The following is a 23,693-nucleotide window of genomic DNA, read 5'->3' on the forward strand; positions in this document are numbered from 1 at the left end:
CCTGTAGTCTGGTTCAGTGTACGCTTTTCGATCTTCCACTGGACTTGACCCGGTCACAGCAGCTTGCTTGATGTGCCTGAACGCGGCCCTGCGGGCCGCGTTCAGGCACATCAACTTTTGCAGGCACATCAATGCACATCACATCAACATCAGGCACAGGCACATTCACAGGCACACATTCGCAGGCACATCAATGCACAGGCACATCAACATCAGGCAACATTTGCCTAACAAACCCAGTATATAGGCAAGACAACAACATCTCTTTCTAGGCGTTTAACGATGCATAAGCAACAGGGCTCCATTAAGGAACATCTAATCTCTTCCCACAACCAAACTATCGCCAGAGAAATCCTAGTAAACAACACAGAAATCATCGATAGATACAGCGATAGCAGGCGGCTTGATGTCTGCGAGGCACTACACATCAGGAAGTCAACACCAGCAATCAACAGCCAATTAATGCACAACTATATTCTACCCACCTCAAGACTCCGCTCCAATATAGAAGCATCAAGAAATATGGACCAATAGGCTTTCTACAATCACTTCCATTCAATACCCATTGTTTCGTGTTCTGTCTTGTGTTTAGGAATTTAATACCCTATTAATACCACCTCACCCCATCCACCTCACTCAAATGTAGATATAAACAAATCGAAGATGTGTAAGTTCTATTCAGTTGTGTATGTGTAAACTAAAGTCTTTGAAAATGTAATAAGTTTTACGAAACGCGCTCAAGTGTCGCGTCAGACTAGAAATAAAAATGAATTTTGGAGAATTGATTTTTGAATTACCACCAACAGTGAAAAGAAACGTACGAAAGATCGAGCCTACTATGCAAGGCCCGATTTGCCTAATAAGCCAAGTTTTCATGAAATAATTGTTTTTCGACTACCTAACCTACCTAACCTAACCTAACTTTTTCGTCTACCCAACCTAACCTAACCTATAAAGATAGGTTAGGTTAGGTTAGGTAGGGTTGGTTAGGTTCGGTCATATATCTACGTTAATTTTAACTTCAATGAAAGAAAATTGACCTCATACATAATGAAATGGGTAGCTTTATCATTTCATAAGAAAAAAAATAGTGAAAATATATTAATTCATGAAAACTTGGCTTATTAGGCAAATCGGGCCTTGCATAGTAGGCAGAGAAGTGTGTTCTGGCTACTAGGTATATATATATATATATATATATATATATATATATATATATATATATATATATATATATATATATATATATATATATATATATAACTGAAAACTCACACCCCAGAAGTGACTCGAACCCATACTCCCACAACTGGTATGTACAGGGACGCCTTAATCCGCTTGACCATCACGACCGGACATAAGGAAGTGATAGCCGAGGCTATATGAACCACTTCCCCGCCGGCACTCGGATGGTAATCTTGGGCATAGCATTTTATCAAATCACCTCATTCTTTGGGGCACACGTGAGGAACACAAATGCAAACAAGCCTGAATGGTCCCCAGGACTATATACAACTGAAAACTCACACCCCAGAAGTGACTCGAACCCATACTCCCACAACTGGTATGTACAGGGACGCCTTAATCCGCTTGACCATCACGACCGGACATAAGGAAGTGATAGCCGAGGCTATATGAACCACTTCCCCGCCGGCACTCGGATGGTAATCTTGGGCATAGCATTTTATCAAATCACCTCATTCTTTGGGGCACACGTGAGGAACACAAATGCAAACAAGCCTGAATGGTCCCCAGGACTATATACAACTGAAAACTCACACCCCATGATGGTCAAGCGGATTAAGGCGTCCCTGTACATACCAGTTGTGGGAGTATGGGTTCGAGTCACTTCTGGGGTGTGAGTTTTCAGTTGTATATAGTCCTGGGGACCATTCAGGCTTGTTTGCATTTGTGTTCCTCACGTGTGCCCCAAAGAATGAGGTGATTTGATAAAATGCTATGCCCAAGATTACCATCCGAGTGCCGGCGGGGAAGTGGTTCATATAGCCTCGGCTATCACTTCCTTATGTCCGGTCGTGATGGTCAAGCGGATTAAGGCGTCCCTGTACATACCAGTTGTGGGAGTATGGGTTCGAGTCACTTCTGGGGTGTGAGTTTTCAGTTGTATATAGTCCTGGGGACCATTCAGGCTTGTTTGCATATATATATATATATATATATATATATATATATATATATATATATATATATATATATATATATATATATATACATATATATATATATTTGTTTAGGCGGGATCCAAGAGTCAATGCTCGATCCTGCAGACACAACTAGGTGAGTACACACACACATGCAGGGTGGAGTGAAAGGGAAGGTACTCCGTAGGATACAGGAGTACCTAAGCAACAGGAGACAACGAGTCATTGTGAGGGGTGAGGTCTCAGATTGGCGAGACGTTACGAGTGGAGTCCCGCCGGGGTCAGTCCTTGGACCTATACTGTTTCTGATATATGTAAATGATCTCCCAGAGGGTATAGAATCGTTTCTCTCATTGTTTGCCGATGATGCAAAAATTATGAGGAGGATTGAAACTGAGGGCGATAGTAGGAGGCTACAAGTTGACCTAGACAGACTGAGTGAATGGTCAAACAAATGGCTGTTGAAGTTCAACCCGAGTAAATGCAAAGTAATGAAACTAGGCAGTGGAAATAGGAGGCCAGAGACAGGATACAGAATAGGAGATGAAGTACTTAATGAAACAAACAGAGAGAAAGATCTAGGAGTTGATATCACACCAAACCTGTCTCCTGAAGCCCACATAAAAAGAATAACGTCTGCGGCATATGCGAGACTGGCTAACATCAGAACAGTGTTCAGGAACCTGTGTAAGGAATCATTCAGAATCTTGTACACCACATATGTAAGACCAATCCTGGAGTATGCGGCCCCAGCATGGAGCCCGTACCTTGTCAAGCACAAGACGAAGCTGGAAAAAGTCCAAAGGTATGCTACTAGACTAGTCCCAGAACTAAGAGGCATGAGTTATGAGGAAAGGCTGCGGGAAAAGCACCTTACGACGCTGGAAGACAGAAGAGTAAGGGGAGACATGATCACAACCTACAAAATCCTCAGAGGAATCGACCGGGTAAACAAGGGGTAAACTATTCAACACTGGTGGGACGCGAACAAGGGGACACAGGTGGAAACTGAGTACCCACATGAGCCACAGAGACGTTAGAAGGAACTTTTTCAGCGTCAGAGTAGTTAACGGATGGAATGCATTAGGCAGTGATGTGGAGGAGGCTGACTCCATACACAGTTTTAAATGTAGATATGATAGAGCCCAGTAGGCTCAGGAATCTGTACACCAGTTGATTGACAGTTGAGAGGCGGGACCAAAGAGCCAAAGCTCAACCCCCGCAAGCACAAATAGGTGAGTACAAATAGGTGAGTACACGTACTCTGACTTCACTACCAATGGATGCTGTTGACAATCAACTTTCCTTTACGGTCGACTGAACGCAGGAAATTAAGAGGAAGTTACCAAACTTTCGCATCAACGTATTAAGGCCCCCATCACCGTGTGTCTGTCTGGACCCGACCCTCACACTTCCACCCTCCACCATTCATCTCCACCCGGCATCCCCAAACCTTAACCCTCCGTCCTCCCAACTCCACCCTCCCACCTCCACCCTGCATCCTCACACTTCCACCCTCCCACCTCCACCCTGCATCCTCACACTTCCACCCTCCCACCTCCACCTTGCATCCTCACACTTCCACCCTCCCACCTCCACCCTGCATCCTCACACTTCCACCCTCCCACCTCCACCTTGCATCCTCACACTTCCACCCTCCCACCTCCACCCTGCATCCTCACACTTCCACCCTCCCACCTCCACCCTGCATCCTCACACTTCCACCCTCCCACCTCCACCCTGCATCCTCACACTTCCACCCTCCCACCTCCACCCTGTATTGGTCCTCCAGTATTTTCCATGTGTATATTATTTGGTATCACTCTCGTCTCTTTTTTAGTGAGTACATTTGGAGCTTTGAGACGATCCCAATAATTTAGGTGCCTTATCTCGTCTATGCGTGCCGTATATGTTCTCTGTATTCCCACTATTTCGGCAATCTCTCCTGCTCTGAAACGAAAAGTGAGCACTGAGTAGTACTCAAGACGGGACAACACAAGTGATTTGAAGAGTACTACCATTGTGATGGGATCTCTGGATTCGATGGTTCTTGTAACCCATCCTATCATTTCTGGCTGACGCAATATTTGCTTGGTTATGCTCCCTAAACGTTAGGTCGTCGGACATCATTATTCCCAACTCCTTGACATGTTCTTTTCCTACTATGGGCAGATTCGATTGTGTTTTGTACCCTGTATTATGTTTCAGCTCCTCATTTTTACCGTACCTGGAATTTATCACTGTTAAACATCATGTTATTTTCTGCTGCCCAATCGAAAACTTTGTTAATATCTGTTTGTAGTTTTTCAATGTCTTCAGCAAAGGTAATTTTCATGCTGATTTTTGCAAAGGATGACACGAAGCTGTTACTTGTAGTTTTGTTTATATCTGATATATGGAAATAAGGAACAGCAGTGGTGCAAGGACTGTACCTTGAGGTGCAGAGTTTTAAACTGCGCTCGGACTCGATTTTATTTGATTGACTGTTACTCTTTGTGTTCTGTTTGACAGAAAATTGAGTATCCAGCGTCCTACTTTACCAGTTTTACCCATTGACCTCATTTTGTGTGCTATCGCTCCATGATCACATTTGTCGAATGCCTTTGCAAAGTCTGTGTATACAACCTCTGCATTCTGTTTTTCTTCTAATGCCTCATTGATTTTGTCGTAATGGTCAAGTAGCTGTGTGAAGCATGATCTTCCTGCTCTAAATCCAGGTTGGTCTGGATTGTGGAAGTCATTGGTTTCCATGAATCTAGTGACCTGACTCTTGATTACTCTCTCAAATACTTTTATTATGTGGGACGTTAGTGCAACTGGTCTATATTTCTTCGTCAATGCTTTGCTCCCACCCTTGGGCAATGTCTGCTGCTTTCAGCGCATCTGGTATCTCCCCCGTGTCCATACTCTTCCTCCACACTATACTGAGTGCCTGTGCTACTGGCACTTTGCATTTCTTTATTGATATTGAATTCCATGAGTCTGGACCCGGGGCTGGGTGCATAGGCATATTGTCAATTTTCTCTTTCAAAATCTGCCACGCTCGTGTTGATATCAGTTATATTTACAAGTGTTTGGATATCACGCATAAAGAAGTTGCCCGGATCTTCCACTTTCATGCTGTGTTACGGAGTGCTAAACATGTCCTCATAAGGTTTTTTTAGCATTTCGATAATTACTTTGTCATCCTCAGTGTATGAACCTTCACTAATACGAATAAGTCCAATACTGGCAGTGGTTTTTGTTTTTAATTTAGAATATGTGAATAAATATTTTGGTTTTTCTTTATTTCTTGAATTGCTTTCTGTTCCAGTTGCCTTTCTTCAGTCTGATATGAATGCTTCAGTCTCTGTTCGATTTCTTCAATCTCTCTGTTTAAATTATTCCTTCTTTGTATGGAAAGTCGTGTCTGCTGAAGCATTTCCATTAATTTCTTCGTCTCAGAAGTAAGTTTTTTTTCTATTCCTTGTGTAGGATTTTTATTTCTTAGAACATTTTCCCATTGAATGTTTGAAAGTTTATTTTCTCCCAGTCTATCCTTTTATTATTAAAATTGAATTTATTGACTTGGTGTTTGTGTATTGTATATTATACTTGGTGTATGTGGGGTCATAACATCCCTCCATCGCAAGAGATGGTACACGGTGGCACAGGTGTACACATCCTTATATGACAGGTGAGCGTTCTGTCCGCTCAGCCGGCGGCTGAGCGGACAGAACGTGAGCCTGTGGTCCCAGGTTCAATCCCGGGCGCCGGCGACAAACAATGGGCAGAGATTCTTTTACCCTGATGCTCCTGTTACCTAACAGTAAATAGGTACCTGGGAGTTAGTCAGCTGTCACGAGCTGCGTCCTGGGGGTGGAGGCCTGGTCAAGGACCGGGCCGCGGGGACACTAAGCCCTGAAATCATCTCAAGATAACCATCCTGGATGGACTGCAAAACAAGATCATGCATCATATATTCACAAACAAGTCAAAATAATAAGCTGCACAACATTTAGGGTAATCAATAACAATATAACATCAATACTACAACACAACAGACGAGCGAGTCACGTTGTTGTGACTCCTCGTCTGCATGATGTCATCATTCATACCGACTCTAAATCTTCGCTCCAGGCATTGTTATCCAGCCAGCACAGAGATAATATACAACCCATCACAGAAATACTACATCTAGGAAAAGAAGCCCACAATTTAATGCTGTCAATCACCCTAAATTGGATACCAAGTCACACTGGCATGGATGGTAATGAAATGTTAGACTAGCAAATACTGCCACTGCTCTACCTTGTGTTGTAAAGGTTAAAATATCTAAGTTTTTCACAGATTAAGGAGCATATTGGGAAGAAAATACTCACAACTCGCCACAGAGCTAAAGTAGCAGAAGGACGATCCACTGCTATATGGTACGAACATGCCACTGGGTACTCGTCTTTCAAGCTTCCGTTTCATTATTCCGTTCTATATCCACCACCAAGAATACGTAATTCCAACAAAAGCTTAAATCAGTACAAAAAGAAGGAAATTCTGCCTTTATTTATAACTATGACCCAGATATCACAGTAACAAGCTTATTGTGATTAACCGAACTCAATTACGAGCTCACTATAGCCCCTACTACATGGAAATTATATTCTGAATAACTGAATCGAAAACAACAACTGTAGTTGTAGGATAAATTGGATGCGTTTACATCTATTTATTAACATTATATTAATTATAATTGGTATGTGAAACAAAACATTTTTAATTAATTTTTATTAATTATTTACATAAAAATAATTGTATTGTATTTGAGTTCTAATTCTAATATCGTTTAGTAAACCAATAGTAGAAGTAGGAATCTTCCATGCAATGTATGACCATTAATAAGGGCTGTAGAAGACCTTCCGGCTCCTGTATGGTCTCATTGGTCGATATCCAGAATAAAAGCGTCCTCGCCCACGGACGACAGCACTCATGACACGTGGAGGTCGATGTCTGGTGGTAATACCTGGCAGGTTTGTACGCTTAGGCCTTACCTTCAGTGGTCGGCCTCTGAAGAGTGAGCCATCAAGTGACATGGCCACTTCAACTGAGTCTATTTCTCCAAACTCCATATATGCAAAGCCTTTGGGGTGGCCAGTATACTTATTTGAAAGAATAGTAACTTTTTTAACGGGACCACATCCATGAAAGTGTTGAGCAAGTTCTTCTGCTGTCGCCCCATAGTCAACATTACCCACATATATGGAGCGACCATCGACTTCTATCTTTTCTTTAGCAGACATCTGGATTGGTACTGTTGCTCCTGCAGTGCCTAGAGGTGAATCCATCCCCAATTCTTCCATTTTTCTGATATAAGCTTTAATTTCCAACAGTTTTGTTTCAACAGACGTGTCCTCCTCTCCTCCACCTTCAGAGTTCTCGTCTTCGCCGCTACTGTAAACATTATCATAAATCAGTTCTTCATTTTCCATCGTCACAGGAAATAGAGATGACTGGGATATGACAACGAATAGTGACAAATGCCCTGTTGATGATGAGGTTGGTGAGTAAACAAAATATGAGATAGCGTCGTGATTAGCTGTAGAGAGTAGTGCGGCTGGTGGCAGACCCGAGGTGTTGCTTCTGGCTGAGCTGTGTGGAGAATGGTCCTATGCAGAGGGCAGAAGGCCATATATTCCCGTACACCTGACGTGGTTAAACCGCTACTTGTTTATTGCTCGATGTGGGAGTACATAATTCTGTAAAACCTGCAGACGTAACTTAAAACTTAAGAATAAACGAATCAAGGAAACTGCAGAAGGGATATTTGCCAATACGTTGGAGCTGCTGTTTATTCATGTCTTATTAAGAGTCATACCCAAACTCATTCATATGTCTAACCTATAAGAACATAAGAACAAAGGTAACTGCAGAAGGCCTATTGGCCAATACGAGGCAGCTCCTATTCTATAACCACCCAATCCCACTCATATACTTGTCCAACCCGCGCTTGAAACAATCGAGGGACACCACCTCCACCACGTTACGCGGCAATTGGTTCCACAAATCAACAACCCTGTTACTGAACCAGTATTTACCCAAATCTTTCCTAAATCTAAACTTATCCAATTTATACCCATTGTTTCGTGTTCTGTCTTGTGTTGATATTTTTAATACCCTATTAATATCCCCCCTGTTATGTCCATTCATCCACTTGTAAACCTCTATCATGTCACCCCTAACTCTTCGCCTTTCGTGTTCATACTTTTATTACCGCATTAATATCCCCGTTGTTATGTCCATTCATCCACTTGTACTCCTCAGTCATGTCATCCATAATTCTTCGCTATAGAACGAATATCCATTACGACGACCAAATCTGAAATACATAATCTAAATGGTGCCTATCAAGAGCAAGACATAGCTGAAGAATAACACCAGGTACCTTATTAATAAAGTAACGATTAATAAATCCCTGTGTCCTGTATGCCTTGATACGAACATTTATGCATTGATTATTTGGTTTTTAATTCTTAATTATCATAACTCACATATCCCTTCGGCAATCCAACTTCGCAATCTCAAAACTATCTAGCTCGTATCGTGTAATTATACGATCATTACACACAGTAATCACAATAGCGTGATGCCTCAAATGAATCAATTATCGTTAGTAACAAGATACCTATTGTAGTTCTTCAGCTATACCTTGCTCTGGTTAGGCCCCATTTAGATTATGCAGTTCAGTTTTGGTCGCCGTACTATAGAACGGATATAAATTCACTTGAACGTGTCCAGCGTAGAATAACTAAGCAAATTTCCCAAATTAGAAAGCTTTCATATGAAGAAAGATTAACAAAGCTTAAATTGCATTCACTGGAAAGGTGAAGAGTTAGGGGTGACATGATAGAGGTTTACAAGTAGATGAATGGACATAACAAAGGAGATATTAATAGGGTATTAAAAGTATCAACACAAGACAGAACACAAAACAATGGGTATAAATTGGAAAAGGGGATTTCGATGTAGATTCAAAATATAACCTATTTAAAAATATTCTAAGCAAAGCCCAGGAACGTAGTATACCATATAAATTGATTTTTGTTCTTTTTTTTTTGTCACAAGAGTTGTAACATTCTTGTACAGCCACTAGTACGCGTAGCGTTTCGGGCAGGTCCCTGGAATACGATCCCCGCAGCGAAGAATCATTTTTACAACCAAGTACTCATTTTACTGTTGAGTTAAACAGAGGTTACAGTTAAGGATTTGCGCCCAGTAAATCCTCCCGGCCAGGATACGATACGAACCCATGACAAAGCGCTCGCGGAACGATGGGCGAGTTTCTTACCACTACACCACGGAGACTATACGAATAGATCGAATACTAATGATCCAAAGTGGATAACAAAGGATCTGAAGAACCTTATAGGTAAAAAGAGCGTGGTACAAAAGGATTGAGAATGGGGAAGTTAGTTTAGGACAGGAATTCGTACAACTGGTTAGAAATGTTAAAACAGAGATAAGGAAAGCAAAAAGAAACTACTAAGTTCGCATAGCAGAGCAAGCAAAGACAAATCCTAAAGTTTTTTTTTAGTTTTGGAACTCAAATTTTGAGTTTTTTTGGAACTTAAAAATATGCCTTCAGCCGAACAAATATTTGTGGGTGGGGACGAAGACAGGTTGACTAGTTTAGCAGTTACCAGGGAGGATGTAATTAAACAAATAGTAAAACTCAAACCAAACAAATACCCAGGGCCGGATGAAGTGTTTGCCAGGGTGCTTAAAGAATGCAAAGAGGAGCTTTCCGAGCCATTGTCTACCATATTTAATAAATCAATAGAGTTAGGTAGAGTCCAGAGTCATGGAAGGTAGCTAATGTGGTACCAATTTTTAAGAAAGGAGATCACTTGGGTCAAATTATCAGCCAATTAGCCTAACGTCTATTGTGGGAAAGTTACTTGAATCGATAATTGCAAATACAATTCGTCTTCATCTGGAAAAACATAAATTAATAAATGATTTGCAACATGATTTTACAAATGGCCGTTCATGTTTAACAAATTTGCTATCTTTTTATTCCAGCTTAGTTGAGGCAGTTGATAGTGGAAAGGATTGTGATGTTGTGTACCTTGACTTTAGCAAAGCTTTTGATACAGTGCCACATGAAAGACTGATTAAAAAATAGAGGCTCATGGTATTGGGGGTGCTATATTAAGTTGGATTAGGGCATGGTTATTCCAAAGGAAACAGAGAGTTAGTATATTTATACTAACTCTAACTCTTAACTGGGGTTAAGTAAGAGTGGGTTAATGTTGTTAGTGGAGTGCCTCAAAGCTCTGTCCTGGGACCTCTGTTGTTTATAATATATATAAATGATTTAGAGTCAGGTTTGAGTAGCAACACCTGCAAATTTGCAGATGATACAAAAATCAGTAGGGAAATTAACACGGAAGAAGACTCACTATCACTTCAAGTTGATCTAAATAGGGTTTTGAAATGGTCAAAAGATTGGCAGATGCAGTTTAATGTTGATAAATGTAATGTTCTGAGGCTAGGTAATGATGATAAAGTTACAAGATTTGAGCTAGTTGGTGTTGAGATTGCGAAAAGGATCTGAGAGTTATGATTAGTAAGAATTTAAAACATAAGGATCAATGCATGAATGTTCGTAATAAGGCAAATAGGACACTGGGATTTATTAATCGAAGCGTTAGTAACAAGACACCTGGTGTTGTTCTTCAGCTATATCTTGCCCATGTTCTTATGTTCTTAAGTAGCTTTCCCACAATAGACGTTAGGCTGATTGGCCGATCGTTTGATGCAAGTGATCTATCTCTTTTCTTAAAAATTGGTACCACATTAGCAACCTTCCACGACTCTGGCACTCTGCCTCACTCTAATGATTTATTAAATATGGTATGCAATGGATCGCAAAGCTCCTCTTCGCATTCTTTAAGCACCGTCGCAAACTGGGGACTTGTTTCGTTTGAGTTTTGACTATTTATTTAATAATATCAACCCGTAACTGTCAGACTAGTCAACCTGTCCTCGTCCCCCACCCACATGGGGGATCAGTTGATCAAGAAAGAGGTTCTGCTGGGGCAGCAGTTTACATTAACAACCATGATGATTACTAGAGCATAAATAGTGGGTGCTCAACATTGCAAACAGAATTATATGCTCTGAAGGAGGCAATAATTATACTATTGAGAATAATTTACATGATGTCCTGTTGACCAAACCACACATTAGAAAGTGAAGGGACGACGACGTTTCGATCCATTTTCAAGTCGATTGTCGTGGGTATCACAATCAACTTTTCAACACAATCAACAAAAAGAATGGTTCAGGATGAACCGAAATGTCGTCGTCCCTTCACTTTCTAGTGAGTGGTTTGGTCAACATATTTCGTTGTTGTGACTCCTCGTCTGCATGATGTCATCATTCATACCGACTCTAAATCTTCGCTCCAGGCATTGTTATCCAGCCAGCACAGAGATAATATACAACCCATCACAGAAATACTACATCTAGGAAAAGAAGCCCACAATTTAATGCTGTCAATCACCCTAAATTGGATACCAAGTCACATTGGTATCCAATTTGGCAATGAAATGTTAGACTAGCAAATACTGCCACTGCTCTACCTTGTGTTGTAAAGGTTAAAATATCTAAGTTTTTCACAGATTAAGGAGCATATTGGGAAGAAAATACTCACAACTCGCCACAGAGCTAAAGTAGCAGAAGGACAATCCACTGCTATATGGTACGAACATGCCACTGGGTACTCGTCTTTCAAGCTTCCGTTTCATTATTCCGTTCTATATCCACCACCAAGAATACGTAATTCCAACAAAAGCTTAAATCAGTACAAAAAGAAGGAAATTCTGCCTTTATTTATAACTATGACCCAGATATCACAGTAACAAGCTTATTGTGATTAACCGAACTCAATTACGAGCTCACTATAGCCCCTACTACATGGAAATTATATTCTGAATAACTGAATCGAAAACAACAACTGTAGTTGTAGGATAAATTGGATGCGTTTACATCTATTTATTAACATTATATTAATTATAATTGGTATGTGAAACAAAACATTTTTAATTAATTTTTATTAATTATTTACATAAAAATAATTGTATTGTATTTGAGTTCTAATTCTAATATCGTTTAGTAAACCAATAGTGGAAGTAGGAATCTTCCATGCAATGTATGACCATTAATAAGGGCTGTAGAAGACCTTCCGGCTCCTGTATGGTCTCATTGGTCGATATCCAGAATAAAAGCGTCCTCGCCCACGGACGACAGCTCTCATGACACGTGGAGGTCGATGTCTGGTGGTAATACCTGGCAGGTTTGTACGCTTAGGCCTTACCTTCAGTGGTCGGCCTCTGAAGAGTGAGCCATCAAGTGACATGGCCACTTCAACTGAGTCTATTTCTCCAAACTCCATATATGCAAAGCCTTTGGGGTGGCCAGTATACTTATTTGAAAGAATAGTAACTTTTTTAACGGGACCACATCCATGAAAGTGTTGAGCAAGTTCTTCTGCTGTCGCCCCATAGTCAACATTACCCACATATATGGAGCGACCATCGACTTCTATCTTTTCTTTAGCAGACATCTGGATTGGTACTGTTGCTCCTGCAGTGCCTAGAGGTGAATCCATCCCCAATTCTTCCATTTTTCTGATATAAGCTTTAATTTCCAACAGTTTTGTTTCAACAGACGTGTCCTCCTCTCCTCCACCTTCAGAGTTCTCGTCTTCGCCGCTACTGTAAACATTATCATAAATCAGTTCTTCATTTTCCATCGTCACAGGAAATAGAGATGACTGGGATATGACAACGAATAGTGACAAATGCCCTGTTGATGATGAGGTTGGTGAGTAAACAAAATATGAGATAGCGTCGTGATTAGCTGTAGAGAGTAGTGCGGCTGGTGGCAGACCCGAGGTGTTGCTTCTGGCTGAGCTGTGTGGAGAATGGTCCTATGCAGAGGGCAGAAGGCCATATATTCCCGTACACCTAACGTGGTTAAACCGCTACTTGTTTATTGCTCGATGTGGGAGTACATAATTCTGTAAAACCTGCAGACGTAACTTAAAACTTAAGAATAAACGAATCAAGGAAACTGCAGAAGGGATATTTGCCAATACGTTGGAGCTGCTGTTTATTCATGTCTTATTAAGAGTCATACCCAAACTCATTCATATGTCTAACCTATAAGAACATAAGAACAAAGGTAACTGCAGAAGGCCTATTGGCCAATACGAGGCAGCTCCTATTCTATAACCACCCAATCCCACTCATATACTTGTCCAACCCGCGCTTGAAACAATCGAGGGACACCACCTCCACCACGTTACGCGGCAATTGGTTCCACAAATCAACAACCCTGTTACTGAACCAGTATTTACCCAAATCTTTCCTAAATCTGAACTTATCCAATTTATACCCATTGTTTCGTGTTCTGTCATGTGTTGATATTTTTAATACCCTATTAATATCCCCCCTGTTATGTCCATTCATCCACTTGTAAACCTCTATCATGTCACCCCTAACTCTTCGCCTTTCGTGTTCATACTTTTATTACCGCATTAATATCCCCGTTGTTATGTCCATTCATCCACTTGTACTCCTCAGTCATGTCATCCATAATTCTTCGCTATAGAACGAATATCCATTACGACGACCAAATCTGAAATACATAATCTAAATGGTGCCTAACAAGAGCAAGACATAGCTGAAGAATAACACCAGGTACCTTATTAATAAAGTAACGATTAATAAATCCCTGTGTCCTGTATGCCTTGATACGAACATTTATGCATTGATTATTTGGTTTTTAATTCTTAATTATCATAACTCACATATCCCTTCGGCAATCCAACTTCGCAATCTCAAAACTATCTAGCTCGTATCGTGTAATTATACGATCATTACACACAGTAATCACAATAGCGTGATGCCTCAAATGAATCAATTATCGTTAGTAACAAGATACCTATTGTAGTTCTTCAGCTATACCTTGCTCTGGTTAGGCCCCATTTAGATTATGCAGTTCAGTTTTGGTCGCCGTACTATAGAACGGATATAAATTCACTTGAACGTGTCCAGCGTAGAATAACTAAGCAAATTTCCCAAATTAGAAAGCTTTCATATGAAGAAAGATTAACAAAGCTTAAATTGCATTCACTGGAAAGGTGAAGAGTTAGGGGTGACATGATAGAGGTTTACAAGTAGATGAATGGACATAACAAAGGAGATATTAATAGGGTATTAAAAGTATCAACACAAGACAGAACACAAAACAATGGGTATAAATTGGAAAAGGGGATTTCGATGTAGATTCAAAATATAACCTATTTAAAAATATTCTAAGCAAAGCCCAGGAACGTAGTATACCATATAAATTGATTTTTGTTCTTTTTTTTGTCACAAGAGTTGTAACATTCTTGTACAGCCACTAGTACGCGTAGCGTTTCGGGCAGGTCCCTGGAATACGATCCCCGCAGCGAAGAATCATTTTTACAACCAAGTACTCATTTTACTGTTGAGTTAAACAGAGGTTACAGTTAAGGATTTGCGCCCAGTAAATCCTCCCGGCCAGGATACGATACGAACCCATGACAAAGCGCTCGCGGAACGATGGGCGAGTTTCTTACCACTACACCACGGAGACTATACGAATAGATCGAATACTAATGATCCAAAGTGGATAACAAAGGATCTGAAGAACCTTATAGGTAAAAAGAGCGTGGTACAAAAGGATTGAGAATGGGGAAGTTAGTTTAGGACAGGAATTCGTACAACTGGTTAGAAATTAGTGCTAGAGATAGGGGGAACAGGTTAAGGGTTTGCTATCCCGGAGCTGGCATTGGTGATATTATAAACAACATGAATGATATTATGGCTGGTAATGGGAACAATCCCATTATTTGCATTAGCGTGGGAGGAAATGATGTTGGTCGAGTCAGGAGTGAGGAACTGATTCAGAGGTATAAAACAGCCATAGAGTTAGTTAGGAGCAAGGGAGGAATCCCGATCATATGTGGCATTCTTCCAAGAAAGGGAGTGGGAAATGAATGGATATCGAGGGCACTTGGTGTCAATTGCCGGCTGGAAAGATATTGCAAATCAAATGCAATATCTTTCATAGACAACTGGGAACACTTCTATGGAAGAAATGAAATGTATGCTCGTGATGGGGTGCATCTATCGAGAGCTGGGGTTGTTGCTGTTGCAAACTCGCTAGAAGAAGTGGTTAGAGGTGTTTGTTTGGGTTTAAACTGTTAGTAGATAGAGGTATGGGAATTGATTTGGAGGAAGGAGGTAATAAAAGTATGTGTTTGTGGGAGAAAGGAATTGGCAAAACGATCAGGGAAAGAGAAGGTCCGCAAAATAACAATTCACTTAGGGTATATTACACTAACAGTAGAAGTCTAAGAAATAAAATTAACGAATTAAATGCTCTTGTCTGCACAGAAAAAATAGATATTATTGCACTTACCGAAACGTGGATGAATGTAGAAAATAGAGAACTATTAGCTGAATATCAAATATATGGATTTAAACTATTTCACACAGATAGATATATTAGACGAGGAGGTGGAGTAGCCATATATGTTAGGGACTATTTGAAATGTAGTCTCAAAGAGGGAATCAAAACAGAGCCACACACAGAAACTATTTGGATTGAATTAAACGAAAAAGCTAATAATATTATAATAGGAGTAATATATAGGCCACCAAATTTAGACAGAATGGAAGCAAAGCATCTATGGGATGAAATATCTAGAGCATCTAGATCTAACAGTTTTTATGTCATGGGTGACTTTAATTTTAGCGGAATAAACTGGTTGAACAAAACAGGGAATAGTGAAGCAGATTTTCTAGAATTAATTGACGATTGCTTTCTTACGCAACACATTAAGGAACCAACACGGGAAAATAATATTTTAGATTTAGTGTTAACTAACAGGGAAACGCAAATTAATGACATCGAAATAGGGAGTGAGCTAGGGAGCAGTGATCACAAAGAAATCAGATTTAGCATAGAATGGAATAGACCAGTAGGAGAAAATTCTGTTAAAGTGCCAGATTTTCGAAAAGCTGATTTTAATAGCCTAAGAAATTGTTTGGGTCAAATTGATTGGAAAGGCTTGGGAATGGGGTGTGGGCCGGTCTTGGAGCGAGACATGAACCCAGCGATAGGTGACTTAAATGGGGATTTCGATGTGGATTCAATATATAACTTATTTAAGAATATTCTAAACAAAGCACAGGAACGTAGTATACCATACAAATTGAATAGATCGTATACTAATGACCCAAAGTGGATAACAAAGAATTTGAAGAACCTTATAGGTAAAAAGAGAGCTTGGTACAAAAGGATTAAAAATGGGGAGGTCACTTTAGAACAGGAATTCGTACAACTGGTTAGAAATGTTAAAAAAGAGATAAGGAAAGCAAAAAGGAACTATGAAGTTCGCATAGCAGGGCAAGCAAAGACAAATCCTAAAGGGTTTTTTCAGTTATATCGTACTAAGACTAGGGAAAGGATAGGTCCATTAAAAACTGAGACAGGTCAAATAACAGATAGTGATGAAGAGATGAGTAGTATTTTTAATAAATATTTTGTATCTGTATTTACTAAAGAGGAACTTAACAATATGCCTTCAGCCGAACAAGTCTATGTGGGTGGGGACGAGGACAGGTTGACGAGTTTAGCAGTTACCAGGGAGGATGTTCTTAAACAAATAGTAAAACTCAAACCAAACAAATCCCCAGGGCCGGATGAAGTGTTTGCTAGGGTGCTTAAAGAATGCAAAGAGGAGCTTTGTGACCCACTGTCAACCATATTTAATAAATCAATAGAGTCAGGCAGAGTGCCAGAGTTTTGGAAAGTTGCTAATGTGATACCAGTTTTTAAGAAAGGAGATAGATCACTTGCGTCTAACTATCGACCAATTAGCCTAACGTCTATTGTGGGAAAGTTACTCGAATCTATAATAGCAAATAAAATTCGTCTTCATCTTGAAAAACATAAATTAATAATTGAGTCGCAACATGGTTTTATAAATGGCCGTTCATGTTTAACAAATTTGTTATCTTTTTATTCTAGCATTGTTGAGGCAGTTGATAGTGGTAAGGATTGCGATGTTGTATACCTTGACTTTAGCAAAGCTTTTGATACAGTGCCACATGAAAGACTGATTAAAAAAATAGAGTCTCATGGTATTGGGGGTGCTATATTAAGCTGGATTAGGGCATGGCTATACCAAAGGAAACAGAGAGTTAGTATAAATGGAATCAAGTCAGAGTGGGAAAATGTTGTAAGTGGAGTGCCTCAAGGCTCTGTCCTGGGACCTCTGTTGTTTATAATATATATAAATGATTTAGATTCAGGTTTGAGTAGCAACATTTGCAAATTTGCCGATGATACGAAAATCGGTAGGGAAATTAATTCGGAGGAGGACTCACTATCACTTCAAGTTGATCTAGATAGGGTTTTGAAATGGTCAAAGGATTGGCAGATGCAGTTTAATGCTGATAAATGTAAAGTTCTGAGGTTAGGTAATGATGATAGAGTTACAAGATACGAGCTAGATGGTGTTGTGATTGCGAAGTCGGATTGCGAAAGGGATCTGGGAGTTATGATTAGTAAGAATTTAAAACAAAAGGATCAATGCATAAATGTTCGTAATAAGGCAAATCGGACACTTGGATTTATTAATCGCAGCGTTAGTAACAAGACACCTGGTGTGGTTCTCAAGCTATATCTTGCTCTAGTTAGGCCCCATTTAGATTATGCAGTTCAGTTTTGGTCGCCATATTATAGAATGGATATAAATTCACTTGAACGTGTCCAGCGTAGGATGACTAAGTTAATTCCCCAAATTAGAAATCTTTCATATGAAGAAAGATTAACAAAGCTTAAGTTGCATTCACTGGAAAGGCGAAGAGTTAGGGGTGACATGATAGAGGTTTACAAGTGGATGAATGGACATAACCGGGGGGATATTAATAGGGTATTAAAAGTATCAACACAGGACAGAACACGAAACAATGGATATAAATTGGATAAGTTTAGATTTAGGAAAGACTTGGGTAAATACTGGTTCAGTAACAGGGTTGTTGATTTGTGGAACCAATTGCCGCGTAACATTGTGGAGGTGGGGTCCCTCGATTGTTTCAAGCACGGGTTGGACAAGTATATGAGTGGGATTGGGTGGTTATAGAATAGGAGCTGCCTCGTATGGGCCAATAGGCCTTCTGCAGTTACCTTTGTTCTTATGTTCTTATGTTCTTAAATGTTAAAACAGAGATAAGGAAAGCAAAAAGAAACTACTAAGTTCGCATAGCAGAGCAAGCAAAGACAAATCCTAAAGTTTTTTTTTAGTTTTGGAACTCAAATTTTGAGTTTTTTTGGAACTTAAAAATATGCCTTCAGCCGAACAAATATTTGTGGGTGGGGACGAAGACAGGTTGACTAGTTTAGCAGTTACCAGGGAGGATGTAATTAAACAAATAGTAAAACTCAAACCAAACAAATACCCAGGGCCGGATGAAGTGTTTGCCAGGGTGCTTAAAGAATGCAAAGAGGAGCTTTCCGAGCCATTGTCTACCATATTTAATAAATCAATAGAGTTAGGTAGAGTCCAGAGTCATGGAAGGTAGCTAATGTGGTACCAATTTTTAAGAAAGGAGATCACTTGGGTCAAATTATCAGCCAATTAGCCTAACGTCTATTGTGGGAAAGTTACTTGAATCGATAATTGCAAATACAATTCGTCTTCATCTGGAAAAACATAAATTAATAAATGATTTGCAACATGATTTTACAAATGGCCGTTCATGTTTAACAAATTTGCTATCTTTTTATTCCAGCATAGTTGAGGCAGTTGATAGTGGAAAGGATTGTGATGTTGTGTACCTTGACTTTAGCAAAGCTTTTGATACAGTGCCACATGAAAGACTGATTAAAATATAGAGGCTCATGGTATTGGGGGTGCTATATTAAGTTGGATTAGGGCATCTTCTTGAGGTTATCTTGAGATGATTTCGGGGCTTTAGTGTCCCCGCGGCCCGGTCCTCGACCAGGCCTCCACCCCCAGGAAGCAGCCCGTGACAGCTGACTAACACCCAGGTACCTATTTTACTGCTAGGTAACAGGGGCATAGGGTGAAAGAAACTCTGCCCATTGTTTCTCGCCGGCGCCTGGGATCGAACCCAGGACCACAGGATCACAAGTCCCGCGTGCTGTCCGCTCGGCCGACCGGCTCCACAAATGGTTATTCCAAAGGAAACGAGTTAGTATATTTATACTAACTCTAACTCTTAACTGGGGTTAAGTAAGAGTGGGTTAATGTTGTTAGTGGAGTGCCCCAAAGCTCTGTCCTGGGACCTCTGTTGTTTATAATATATATAAATGATTTAGAGTCAGGTTTGAGTAGCAACACCTGCAAATTTGCAGATGATACAAAAATCAGTAGGGAAATTAACACGGAAGAAGACTCACTATCACTTCAAGTTGATCTAAATAGGGTTTTGAAATGGTCAAAAGATTGGCAGATGCAGTTTAATGTTGATAAATGTAATGTTCTGAGGCTAGGTAATGATGATAAAGTTACAAGATTTGAGCTAGTTGGTGTTGAGATTGCGAAAAGAATCTGAGAGTTATGATTAGTAAGAATTTAAAACATAAGGATCAATGCATGAATGTTCGTAATAAGGCAAATAGGACACTGGGATTTATTAATCGAAGCGTTAGTAACAAGACACCTGGTGTTGTTCTTCAGCTATATCTTGCCCATGTTCTTATGTTCTTAAGTAGCTTTCCCACAATAGACGTTAGGCTGATTGGCCGATCGTTTGATGCAAGTGATCTATCTCTTTTCTTAAAAATTGGTACCACATTAGCAACCTTCCACGACTCTGGCACTCTGCCTTACTCTAATGATTTATTAAATATGGTATGCAATGGATCGCAAAGCTCCTCTTCGCATTCTTTAAGCACCGTCGCAAACTGGGGACTTGTTTCGTTTGAGTTTTGACTATTTGTTTAATAATATCAACCCGTAACTGTCAGACTAGTCAACCTGTCCTCGTCCCCACCCACATGGGGGATCAGTTGATCAAGAAAGAGGTTCTGCTGGGGCAGCAGTTTACATTAACAACCATGATGATTACTAGAGCATAAATAGTGGGTGCTCAACATTGCAAACAGAATTATATGCTCTGAAGGAGGCAATAATTATACTATTGAGAATAATTTACATGATGTCCTGTTGACCAAACCACACATTAGAAAGTGAAGGGACGACGACGTTTCGATCCATTTTCAAGTCGATTGTCGTGGGTATCACAATCAACTTTTCAACACAATCAACAAAAAGAATGGTTCAGGATGAACCGAAATGTCGTCGTCCCTTCACTTTCTAGTGAGTGGTTTGGTCAACATATTTCGTTGTTGTGACTCCTCGTCTGCATGATGTCATCATTCATACCGACTCTAAATCTTCGCTCCAGGCATTGTTATCCAGCCAGCACAGAGATAATATACAACCCATCACAGAAATACTACATCTAGGAAAAGAAGCCCACAATTTAATGCTGTCAATCACCCTAAATTGGATACCAAGTCACATTGGTATCCAATTTGGCAATGAAATATTAGACTAGCAAATACTGCCACTGCTCTACCTTGTGTTGTAAAGGTTAAAATATCTAAGTTTTTCACAGATTAAGGAGCATATTGGGAAGAAAATACTCACAACTCGCCACAGAGCTAAAGTAGCAGAAGGACGATCCACTGCTATATGGTACGAACATGCCACTGGGTACTCGTCTTTCAAGCTTCCGTTTCATTATTCCGTTCTATATCCACCACCAAGATAACGTAATTCCAACAAAAGCTTAAATCAGTACAAAAAGAAGGAAATTCTGCCTTTATTTATAACTATGACCCAGATATCACAGTAACAAGCTTATTGTGATTAACCGAACTCAATTACGAGCTCACTATAGCCCCTACTACATGGAAATTATATTCTGAATAACTGAATCGAAAACAACAACTGTAGTTGTAGGATAAATTGGATGCGTTTACATCTATTTATTAACATTATATTAATTATAATTGGTATGTGAAACAAAACATTTTTAATTAATTTTTATTAATTATTTACATAAAAATAATTGTATTGTATTTGAGTTCTAATTCTAATATCGTTTAGTAAACCAATAGTGGAAGTAGGAATCTTCCATGCAATGTATGACCATTAATAAGGGCTGTAGAAGACCTTCCGGCTCCTGTATGGTCTCATTGGTCGATATCCAGAATAAAAGCGTCCTCGCCCACGGACGACAGCTCTCATGACACGTGGAGGTCGATGTCTGGTGGTAATACCTGGCAGGTTTGTACGCTTAGGCCTTACCTTCAGTGGTCGGCCTCTGAAGAGTGAGCCATCAAGTGACATGGCCACTTCAACTGAGTCTATTTCTCCAAACTCCATATATGCAAAGCCTTTGGGGTGGCCAGTATACTTATTTGAAAGAATAGTAACTTTTTTAACGGGACCACATCCATGAAAGTGTTGAGCAAGTTCTTCTGCTGTCGCCCCATAGTCAACATTACCCACATATATGGAGCGACCATCGACTTCTATCTTTTCTTTAGCAGACATCTGGATTGGTACTGTTGCTCCTGCAGTGCCTAGAGGTGAATCCATCCCCAATTCTTCCATTTTTCTGATATAAGCTTTAATTTCCAACAGTTTTGTTTCAACAGACGTGTCCTCCTCTCCTCCACCTTCAGAGTTCTCGTCTTCGCCGCTACTGTAAACATTATCATAAATCAGTTCTTCATTTTCCATCGTCACAGGAAATAGAGATGACTGGGATATGACAACGAATAGTGACAAATGCCCTGTTGATGATGAGGTTGGTGAGTAAACAAAATATGAGATAGCGTCGTGATTAGCTGTAGAGAGTAGTGCGGCTGGTGGCAGACCCGAGGTGTTGCTTCTGGCTGAGCTATTTACCCAAATCTTTCCTAAATCTGAACTTATCCAATTTATACCCATTGTTTCGTGTTCTGTCATGTGTTGATATTTTTAATACCCTATTAATATCCCCCCTGTTATGTCCATTCATCCACTTGTAAACCTCTATCATGTCACCCCTAACTCTTCGCCTTTCGTGTTCATACTTTTATTACCGCATTAATATCCCCGTTGTTATGTCCATTCATCCACTTGTACTCCTCAGTCATGTCATCCATAATTCTTCGCTATAGAACGAATATCCATTACGACGACCAAATCTGAAATACATAATCTAAATGGTGCCTAACAAGAGCAAGACATAGCTGAAGAATAACACCAGGTACCTTATTAATAAAGTAACGATTAATAAATCCCTGTGTCCTGTATGCCTTGATACGAACATTTATGCATTGATTATTTGGTTTTTAATTCTTAATTATCATAACTCACATATCCCTTCGGCAATCCAACTTCGCAATCTCAAAACTATCTAGCTCGTATCGTGTAATTATACGATCATTACACACAGTAATCACAATAGCGTGATGCCTCAAATGAATCAATTATCGTTAGTAACAAGATACCTATTGTAGTTCTTCAGCTATACCTTGCTCTGGTTAGGCCCCATTTAGATTATGCAGTTCAGTTTTGGTCGCCGTACTATAGAACGGATATAAATTCACTTGAACGTGTCCAGCGTAGAATAACTAAGCAAATTTCCCAAATTAGAAAGCTTTCATATGAAGAAAGATTAACAAAGCTTAAATTGCATTCACTGGAAAGGTGAAGAGTTAGGGGTGACATGATAGAGGTTTACAAGTAGATGAATGGACATAACAAAGGAGATATTAATAGGGTATTAAAAGTATCAACACAAGACAGAACACAAAACAATGGGTATAAATTGGAAAAGGGGATTTCGATGTAGATTCAAAATATAACCTATTTAAAAATATTCTAAGCAAAGCCCAGGAACGTAGTATACCATATAAATTGATTTTTGTTCTTTTTTTTGTCACAAGAGTTGTAACATTCTTGTACAGCCACTAGTACGCGTAGCGTTTCGGGCAGGTCCCTGGAATACGATCCCCGCAGCGAAGAATCATTTTTACAACCAAGTACTCATTTTACTGTTGAGTTAAACAGAGGTTACAGTTAAGGATTTGCGCCCAGTAAATCCTCCCGGCCAGGATACGATACGAACCCATGACAAAGCGCTCGCGGAACGATGGGCGAGTTTCTTACCACTACACCACGGAGACTATACGAATAGATCGAATACTAATGATCCAAAGTGGATAACAAAGGATCTGAAGAACCTTATAGGTAAAAAGAGCGTGGTACAAAAGGATTGAGAATGGGGAAGTTAGTTTAGGACAGGAATTCGTACAACTGGTTAGAAATTAGTGCTAGAGATAGGGGGAACAGGTTAAGGGTTTGCTATCCCGGAGCTGGCATTGGTGATATTATAAACAACATGAATGATATTATGGCTGGTAATGGGA

The 23,693-nt window shown here is 39.9% G+C and overlaps 3 pseudogenes; all 3 read right to left on the reverse strand.

The window, feature by feature from the left end:
* Positions 1-7,030: 7,030 nt before the first annotated feature.
* Positions 7,031-7,624, reverse strand: LOC123745089 (polyadenylate-binding protein 2 pseudogene; annotated as a pseudogene).
* A 4,733-nt stretch (positions 7,625-12,357) lies between these two features.
* LOC123744920 (polyadenylate-binding protein 2 pseudogene) lies at positions 12,358-12,951 on the reverse strand (annotated as a pseudogene).
* Positions 12,952-21,423: 8,472 nt separating this feature from the next.
* On the reverse strand, positions 21,424-22,017 carry LOC123744919 (polyadenylate-binding protein 2 pseudogene; annotated as a pseudogene).
* Positions 22,018-23,693: the final 1,676 nt, after the last annotated feature.

Source organism: Procambarus clarkii, chromosome 57 (genome assembly GCF_040958095.1).
Source record: "Procambarus clarkii isolate CNS0578487 chromosome 57, FALCON_Pclarkii_2.0, whole genome shotgun sequence".
Taxonomy (NCBI): domain Eukaryota; kingdom Metazoa; phylum Arthropoda; class Malacostraca; order Decapoda; family Cambaridae; genus Procambarus; species Procambarus clarkii.